This window comes from Triticum dicoccoides, chromosome 7A (genome assembly GCF_002162155.2).
Source record: "Triticum dicoccoides isolate Atlit2015 ecotype Zavitan chromosome 7A, WEW_v2.0, whole genome shotgun sequence".
Taxonomy (NCBI): Eukaryota; Viridiplantae; Streptophyta; class Magnoliopsida; order Poales; family Poaceae; genus Triticum; species Triticum dicoccoides.
In genome coordinates, this window is record NC_041392.1 from 139,554,078 (window position 1) to 139,562,686 (window position 8,609).

Sequence of the window (8,609 nt, forward strand, 5' to 3'; positions counted from 1 at the left end):
TTGCTGATGAGAATGCTAGGTTGAAGACATTGCTTGAAACAGGGATGTACAAAAGCCTTAAAGGGCATCAGACACTATGTGATGTCCTCAAAAGGCAGATTCTGAACCGAAACCCGAGGAAAGAGGGTGTTGGGTTCGTAAGGAAAATGAATGCTGATGGCTCTTACTGGAAACCTGAGCAGTACCCGAAAACCACATGGGTTGCTGCAAAGGAACCTTCAGCGCCTCCATCCAATCTATCTGGCTTCACTTGTGCTAACCCCATTGTCATTGATGAATCCTTTGATGCAAACTATAAACTGTTTAAGAATCAGAATGGTGAAGTGTTTGCTAGGTACATTGGTACTAACTGCAGGAATGGACCGCCTATGAAGAAGATCTGGGTGCCCAAAAGGTGTTTGGAAAATCTTCCTGTGAATGTCGTCATGACACCACAGATGAAGAAGACTAACCCCAGACCACAGGCTTCATACGGCCCAAAGGCTTCATACAGACAGAGGACTCATCTGAGTCGCACTAACGCAAATGTTTTGCAGGGAAACCATACTCAGGCCTATGAATATGAGCGTGGTTCATCGAACCGCCATGTTCATAAGACCAAGAACTATTCTGCTTATTCTTATGAGTACTATTATCCGCCTGCAAGACTTTTTGCTAGGGCTCCAAAGCCAAAGTTCTCAGACGCTGCACTTAGACTTATTGCTTCTAAGCCACCCTTGAAGATGTGGGTGGCTAAGAAAGCTTAACTCTCTTTTGCAGGGAAAGGTCTCCAGCAGAAAACCAAAATCGTCTGACGCTATTGCTGGGGACCTTGAACATCTTGTAGGGCGCAAGATCAAATGCCCGAATGGTCTTACTATGTACTTCATTCCTGAATCGCTTGCTACTCTCCCTATTAGTCCTAATCTGGATCTAAGCTTTCATAACCCACTGGTTCGTCAAATGTTTTTGCTTCACAATTCTCTTCGTGAAGCCTATCCCCCTAACTGCACTGTAGGATACGACACCAGCGTCTTCAGAATGGATTATTGATAGTGGGTGTACCAATCACATGACTGGCAAAAGAAGCCTTCTTATGGACTCAACCTTACGTCCATCCGACAAGAGTCACATCACATTTGCTGACACTGGTAAAAGTAAGGTATTGGGTCTAGGTAGAGTTGCAATCTCAAAGGATCAACACAAGGATAAAGTCATGCTTGTTGAATCCCTTGGCTTCAACTTAATGTTTGTCTCAATGCTTTGCGATTTGAACATGATCGTAATATTTGGAAAATATCGCTGCCTTGTTCTAATGGAATCTGACAAGTCTCTAGTGTTTGAAGGGTATCGGAAAGATGACTTGTACGTGGTAGATTTCTCAGCAGGACCACAACTTGCCGTATGTCTTCTAGCAAAAGCTTCAGAATGCTGGCTCTGGCATCGGAGGCTAGGGCATGCTGGCATGAGGAACCTTCACACCCTTGCAAAGAAGAAGCATGCCATAGGCATCGAGGGCGTCAAGTTCAAGAAAGATCACTTATGCGGTGCCTGTGAAGCAGGAAAGATGACGAGGGCCAAACATCCCTCGAAGACAATCATGACAACTACTCGACCCTTCGAACTGCTCCACATGGATCTTTTCGGTCCCACTCATTACTCAACTCTTACTACTACTGCTTGTCTCTATCGCTTTGTCATTGTTGATGATTATTCTAGATATACTTGGGTGCACATAATCCACTACAAGACTGAAGTGCAGGATGTCTTCAGACGCTTCGCCAATCGAGCAATGAACAACTATGGCGCCAAGATAAAGCACATCAGAAGTGACAATGGCACTGAATTCAAGAACACTGGCCTTGATACATATCTTGATACCTTGGGCATCACACATGAATTCTCAGCCCCGTACACGCCACAATAGAATGGCGTCGTCGAACGCAAGAACAGAACACTCATTGAGATGGCCAGAATGATGCTAGATGAATACAAGACTCCAAGAAAATTCTCGCCTAAAGCCATTGATACTGCATGCCATACAATCAATCGTGTTTATCTTCACAAGCTTCTGAACAAGATATCTTATGAACTACTTACTGGCAAGAAGCCAAATGTTAGTTACTTCAGAGTATTTGGCGCCAGGTGCTGGATCAAGGATCCACATCACACTTCAAAATTTGCACCAAAAGCACATGAGGGTTTTATGCTTGGATATGGAAAGGATTCGCACTCCTACAGAGTCTTCAATATCTTTCATTATAAAGTGGTTGAAACAGTGGATGTGCGATTTGATGAGACTAACGGTTCACAAAAAGAACACCTGCCAAATGTGCTAGATGAAGTTCCGTCCAGCGAATCAATCAAGCTGATGGGAACTGGAAAAATCATGCCCTCTGAAGCTCATCCTAAAGAGGAACTCATCATCTCCGCACCTGATCAACCTAAAGACAATGCTCAGCCTGAAGACAATCCCTCTAACAATGACAATGATCAGCAAGAGAAAAATCTTCGTCCTGTACATCCTCGCGTTGCCAGTGAAGTGCAGATTGAGAGAATAATTGATAGCATCAATGCACCCGGTCCAGTCACTCGTTCAAGGGCAACTCAGCTAGCAAATTTCTGTGGGCACTTCGCATTCGTCTCAATTACAGAACCCAAGAAAGTTGAAGAAGCCTTCATGGAACCTGAATGGATTCAAGCTATGCAAGAAGAGCTTCAACAGTTTGAGCTGAATAATGTATGGGAACTGGTTAAGCGTCCTGATCCTCGGAAGCACAACATAATAGGCACCAAATGGATATACCGCAACAAGCAAGATGAGCATGGTCAAGTTGTCAGAAACAAAGCTCGTCTCGTTGCTCAAGGATATACTCAAGTGGAAGGCATTGACTTCGATGAAACGTTTGCTCCTGTGGCTAGACTTGAAGCCATACGCATACTGCTGGCCTATGCAAATCATCATAACATACTTCTATATCAAATGGATGTGAAGAGTGCCTTTCTCAATGGCAAAATTGAAGAAGAAGTGTATGTTGCACAACCGCCTGGCTTTGAAGATCCAAAACATCCTGACATGGTATACAAGCTCAACAAGGCACTGTATGGTCTCAAACAAGCCCCTCGAGCCTGGTATGACGCACTCAAATACTTCCTGAAGAGCAAAGGCTTCATACCTGGTTCCCTCGACCCCACTCTCTTCACGAAGACATATGATGGTGAACTGTTTGTGTGCCAAATATATGTGGATGACATTATCTTCGGCTGCACCAATCAGAAGTACAATGAAGAGTTTGGATATATGATGCAAGAGCAATATCAGATGTCCATGATGGGAGAGCTGAAGTTCTTCCTTGGTCTTCAAATACGACAGCAACGCAACGACATCTTCATATCTCAAGAGAAGTATCTCAAAGATTGCCTGAAGAAGTTTGGTATGCAAGACTGCAAAGGCTTCACGACTCCAATGCCAGCCAAGCATCATCTGGGTCCTGACGACAATGGTAAAGAGTTCGATCAAAAGGTATACCGCTCCATGATTGGTTCTTTGCTTTATCTATGTGCATCTAGGCCAGATATTATGCTTAGTGTTTGCATGTGTGCTCGATTTCAAGCGGCACCAAAGGAGTCGCATCACTTAGCTGTGAAGCGAATCCTTTGATATTTGGCTCACACCCCAACTCTAGGATTATGGTATCCAAAGGGCTCAGAGTTTGATCTGGTTGGATTCTCGGATGCTGATTATGCTGGTGACAAAGTGGATCACAAGTCTGCATCAGGCACATGTCATTTTCTGGGACGATCACTTGTATGTTGGTCTTCAAAGAAGCAGAACCGTGTATATCTCTCCACTGCGGAATCTGAATACATTGCTGTTGGATCTTGCTGCGCTCAGCTTCTATGGATGAAGCAAACACTCAAGGACTATGGCATTCATCTGAAGGAAGTGCCACTCTACTGCGACAACGAAAGGGCCATCAAGATTGCCAACAACCCAGTTCAGCACTCGAAGACAAAGCACATTGAAATTCGTCATCACTTTCTCAGAGATCATGTTGTGAAGGAAGATATTGATATCATACACGTCAACACTGAAGAGCAATTGGTAGATATCTTCACCAAGCCCTTGGATGAGAAGAGATTTTGCAAGTTAGGTGTGAGCTAAATATCTAGGAATCCTCAAATGTCCTGTGATCAGGCACACATCCTACCACTTATGCATATTGATGACTTAGATGTGCAACACACGAAGTAAAGTATATCTTCAATCAATGAAGACATACATTCTAAGTGTGAATACATTAATGTGGAATTTGACTTCGGAGCGCCACGATAATTGTGCGCCCTGGCTGGGTCTAATACTTCCTATACGGTGGGTAACACCACCACCAAATGTTCTGTTTGAAGTGTTTCACTCATGGCGTTACATTTGCTATGTCTTCACATTTGGTTTGGCTTCAATTTCAACATGTCTTCATGATTATCTTCACTATGTTGATTACATATATATATATAGTAGTGTTCTGTCCTCTACAACATTCACTTATAGCTATGTCTTCTTGTTGAATCTTTTGAACTAAGTGAATGTGATCGGACCCTAACCTCTCTATGCTTTCTATCTCAAACTCTATCTCTCCAAATCATATGCATTCTATTGAAACTGTCGAATGTCTTCTCTGCGTCCTTGTCAGCAGAAGATACAGAGACAACCATTAAGTCCGTTTTCAATGCTCATTCCTTCACCTAAAACCCGGAGAAGTGGGAACGACCACCCGACAATCCAGGCGTGCGTGGGACGTGGAACAACCCCCGATATGCTGCATGACGGCCACGTGCCCCTCAGATGTGAATCGCCAGGGGCACCTGTGTAATAACGTAGTGCCGCCCCTGTACCTATAAATACACGCCTCACCACAGTCATTATCTCTTCTTCCACTCTCGCACGAACCCTAGAGCCACCGCTAGCCCTCGACGACGCCGGCGACGAAGCGCTTCGCAGCCGCAACCTCTCCGACGCCATCTTCACGCCGACCACGGACATCGTCCTCTCCGCCGTCGCCGTAGGTGTCCTCCGTCACCAAGTTAGGGCACGGAAGATCAAACTGCCCGGCCTCCTCTTCCACTCCGTCTAGCAGTTCTTTGTGTGGTAAATAAAACTTCCTTTTTACGGCCCCTTTGATCCTATAGCTTTGTCACTTTCCACCACAAGCTGTTTCTATTCACACAAGTCGGATCTCTTTCATACTACATCTCATAACATGCCTAGTATATTCACTTATGCTTCACAAGTAGTTAGATTCCTCACTTGTACTGATCCGTGGATTTGTACAAATCTGGAACCAACTCCTTATCTATGAGTGAATGTCTTCGCACGATGAGGTCAATGTCTTGTAAACTGATTTATCATCAAAATCTTCTGAGAATGCATATGACCTCTTCCCCTTCCCTCGCACCTTAATGCTGTCACAGATATATGTCCGTGGGAGAATCCCTTGGTTCTCATAGTCTGCATTCATTTGCAGAATTCTTACAGCATCACATAAATTCTCCCGAAGCCAGTTCCTGTTTGTCCAGCAAGCGAAAACATTTGAAGCCTTTGAACGTATTGAAGCCTTTCAGTTTAAAGTTCATGGCTTCAGAGAAATCAGCAAGGAAGGGTGGCAGAAAGCGTCGAGGAGAAACATCAAGAGATCTGCCCGATGACCTCTCAGAGCTCAACCTAAAGAGGAACTCATCATCTCTGCACCTGATCAACCTGAAGACAATGCTCAGCCTGAAGACAATTCCTCTAACAACGACAATGATCAGCAAGAGAAAAATCTTCATCCTGTACATCCTCGCGTTGCCAGTGAAGTGCAGATTGAGAGAATAATTGATAGCATCAATGCACCCGGTCCTCTCACTCGTTCAAGGGCAACTCAGCTAGCAAATTTCTGTGGGCACTTCGCATTCGTCTCAATTACAAAACCCAAGAAAGTTGAAGAAGCCTTCATGGAACCTGAATGGATTCAAGCTATGCAAGAAGAGCTTCAACAGTTTGAGCTAAATAATGTATGGGAACTGGTTAAGCGTCCTGATCCTCGGAAGCACAACATAATAGGCACCAAATGGATATACCGCAACAAGCAAGATGAGCATGGTCAAGTTGTCAGAAACAAAGCTCGTCTCGTTGCTCAAGGATATACTCAAGTGGAAGGCATTGACTTCGATGAAACGTTTGCTCCTGTGGCTAGACTTGAAGCCATACGCATACTGCTGGCCTATGCAAATCATCATAACATACTTCTATATCAAATGGATGTGAAGAGTGCCTTTCTCAATGGCAAAATTGAAGAAGAAGTGTATATTGCACAACCGCCTGGCTTTGAAGATCCAAAACATCCTGACATGGTATACAAGCTCAACAAGGCACTGTATGGCCTCAAACAAGCCCCTCGGGCCTGGTATGACACACTCAAATACTTCCTAAAGAGCAAAGGCTTCATACCTGGTTCCCTCGACCCCACTCTCTTCACGAAGACATATGATGGTGAACTGTTTGTGTGCCAAATATATGTGGATGACATTATCTTCGGCTGCACCAATCAGAAGTACAGTGAAGAGTTTGGATATATGATGCAAGAGCAATATCAGATGTCCATGATGGGAGAGCTGAAGTTCTTCCTCGGTCTTGAAATACGACAGCAACGCAACGGCATCTTCATATCTTAAGAGAAGTATCTCAAAGATTGCGTGAAGAAGTTTGGTATGCAAGACTGCAAAGGCTTCATGACTCCAATGCCAGGCAAGCATCATCTGGGTCCTGACGACAATGGTAAAGAGTTCGATCAAAAGGTATACCGCTCCATGATTGGTTCTTTGCTTTATCTATGTGCATCTAGGCCAGATATTATGCTTAGTGTTTGCATGTGTGCTCGATTTCAAGCGGCACCAAAGGAGTCGCATCACTTAGCTGTGAAGCGAATCCTTCGATATTTGGCTCACACCCCAACTCTAGGATTATGGTATCCAAAGGGCTCAGAGTTTGATCTGGTTGGATTCTCGTATGCTGATTATGCTGGTGACAAAGTGGATCACAAGTCTACATCAGGCACATGTCATTTTCTGGGACGATCACTTGTATGTTGGTCTTCAAAGAAGCAAAACCATGTATATCTCTCCACTGCTGAATCTGAATACATTGCTGCTGGATCTTGCTGCGCTCAGCTTCTATGGATGAAGCAAACACTCAAGGACTATGGCATTCATCTGAAGCAAGTGCCACTCTACTGCGACAACGAAAGCGCCATCAAGACTGCCAACAACCCAGTTCAGCACTCGAAGACAAAGCACATTGAAATTCGTCATCACTTTCTCAGAGATCATGTTGTGAAGGAAGATATTGATATCATACACGTCAACACTGAAGAGCAATTGGCAGATATCTTCACCAAGCCCTTGGATGAGAAGAGATTTTGCAAGTTACGGTGTGAGCTAAATATCTTGGAATCCTCAAATGTCCTGTGATCAGGCACACATCCTAACACTTATGCATATTGATGACTTAGATGTGCAACACACGGAGTAAAGTATATCTTCAATCAATTAAGACATACATTCTAAGTGTGAATACATTAATGTGGAATTTGACTTCGGAGCGCCACGATAATTGTGCGCCGTGTCTGGGTCTAATACTTCCTATACGGTGGGTAACGCCAGCACCAAATGTTCTGTTTGAAGTGTTTCACTCATGGCGATACATTTGCTATGTCTTCACATTTGGTTTGGCTTCAATTTCAACATGTCTTCATGATTATCTTCACTATGTTGATTACACATATATATATACATACTAGTGTTCTGTCCTCTACAACATTCACTTATAGCTATGTCTTCTTGTTGAATCTTTTGAACTAAGTGAATGTGATCGGACCCTAATCTCTCTATGCTTTCTATCTCAAACTCTATCTCTCCAAATCATATGCATTCTATTGAAACTGTCGAATGTCTTCTCTGCATCCTTGTCAGCAGAAGATACAGAGACAACCATTAAGTCCGTTTTCAATGCTCATTCCTTCACCTAAAACCCGGAGAAGTGGGAACGACCACCCGAAAATCCAGGCGTGCGTGGGACGTGGAACAACCCCCGATATGCTGCATGACGGCCACGTGCCCCTCAGATGTGAATCGCCAGGGGTACCTGTGTAATAACGCAGTGCCGCCCCTGTACCTATAAATACACGCCTCACCACAGTCATTATCTCTTCTTCCACTCTCGCACGAAGCCTAGCGCCACCGCTAGCCCTCGACGATGCCGGCGACGAAGCGCTTCGCTGCCGCAACCTCTCCAACGCCATCTTCACGCTGACCGCGGACATCGTCCTCTCCGCCGTCGCCGTAGGTTTCCTCCGCCGCCAAGTTAGGGCACAGAAGATCGAACTGCTCGGCCTCCTCTTCCACTCCGTCTAGCAGTTCTTTGTGTGGTAAATAAAACTTCCTTTTTACGGCCCCTTTGATCCTATAGCTTTGTCACTTTCCACCACAAGCTGTTTCTATTCACACAAGTCGGATCTCTTTCATACTGCATCTCATAACATGCCTAGTATATTCACTTATGCTTCACAAGTAGTTAGATTCCTCACTTGTACTGA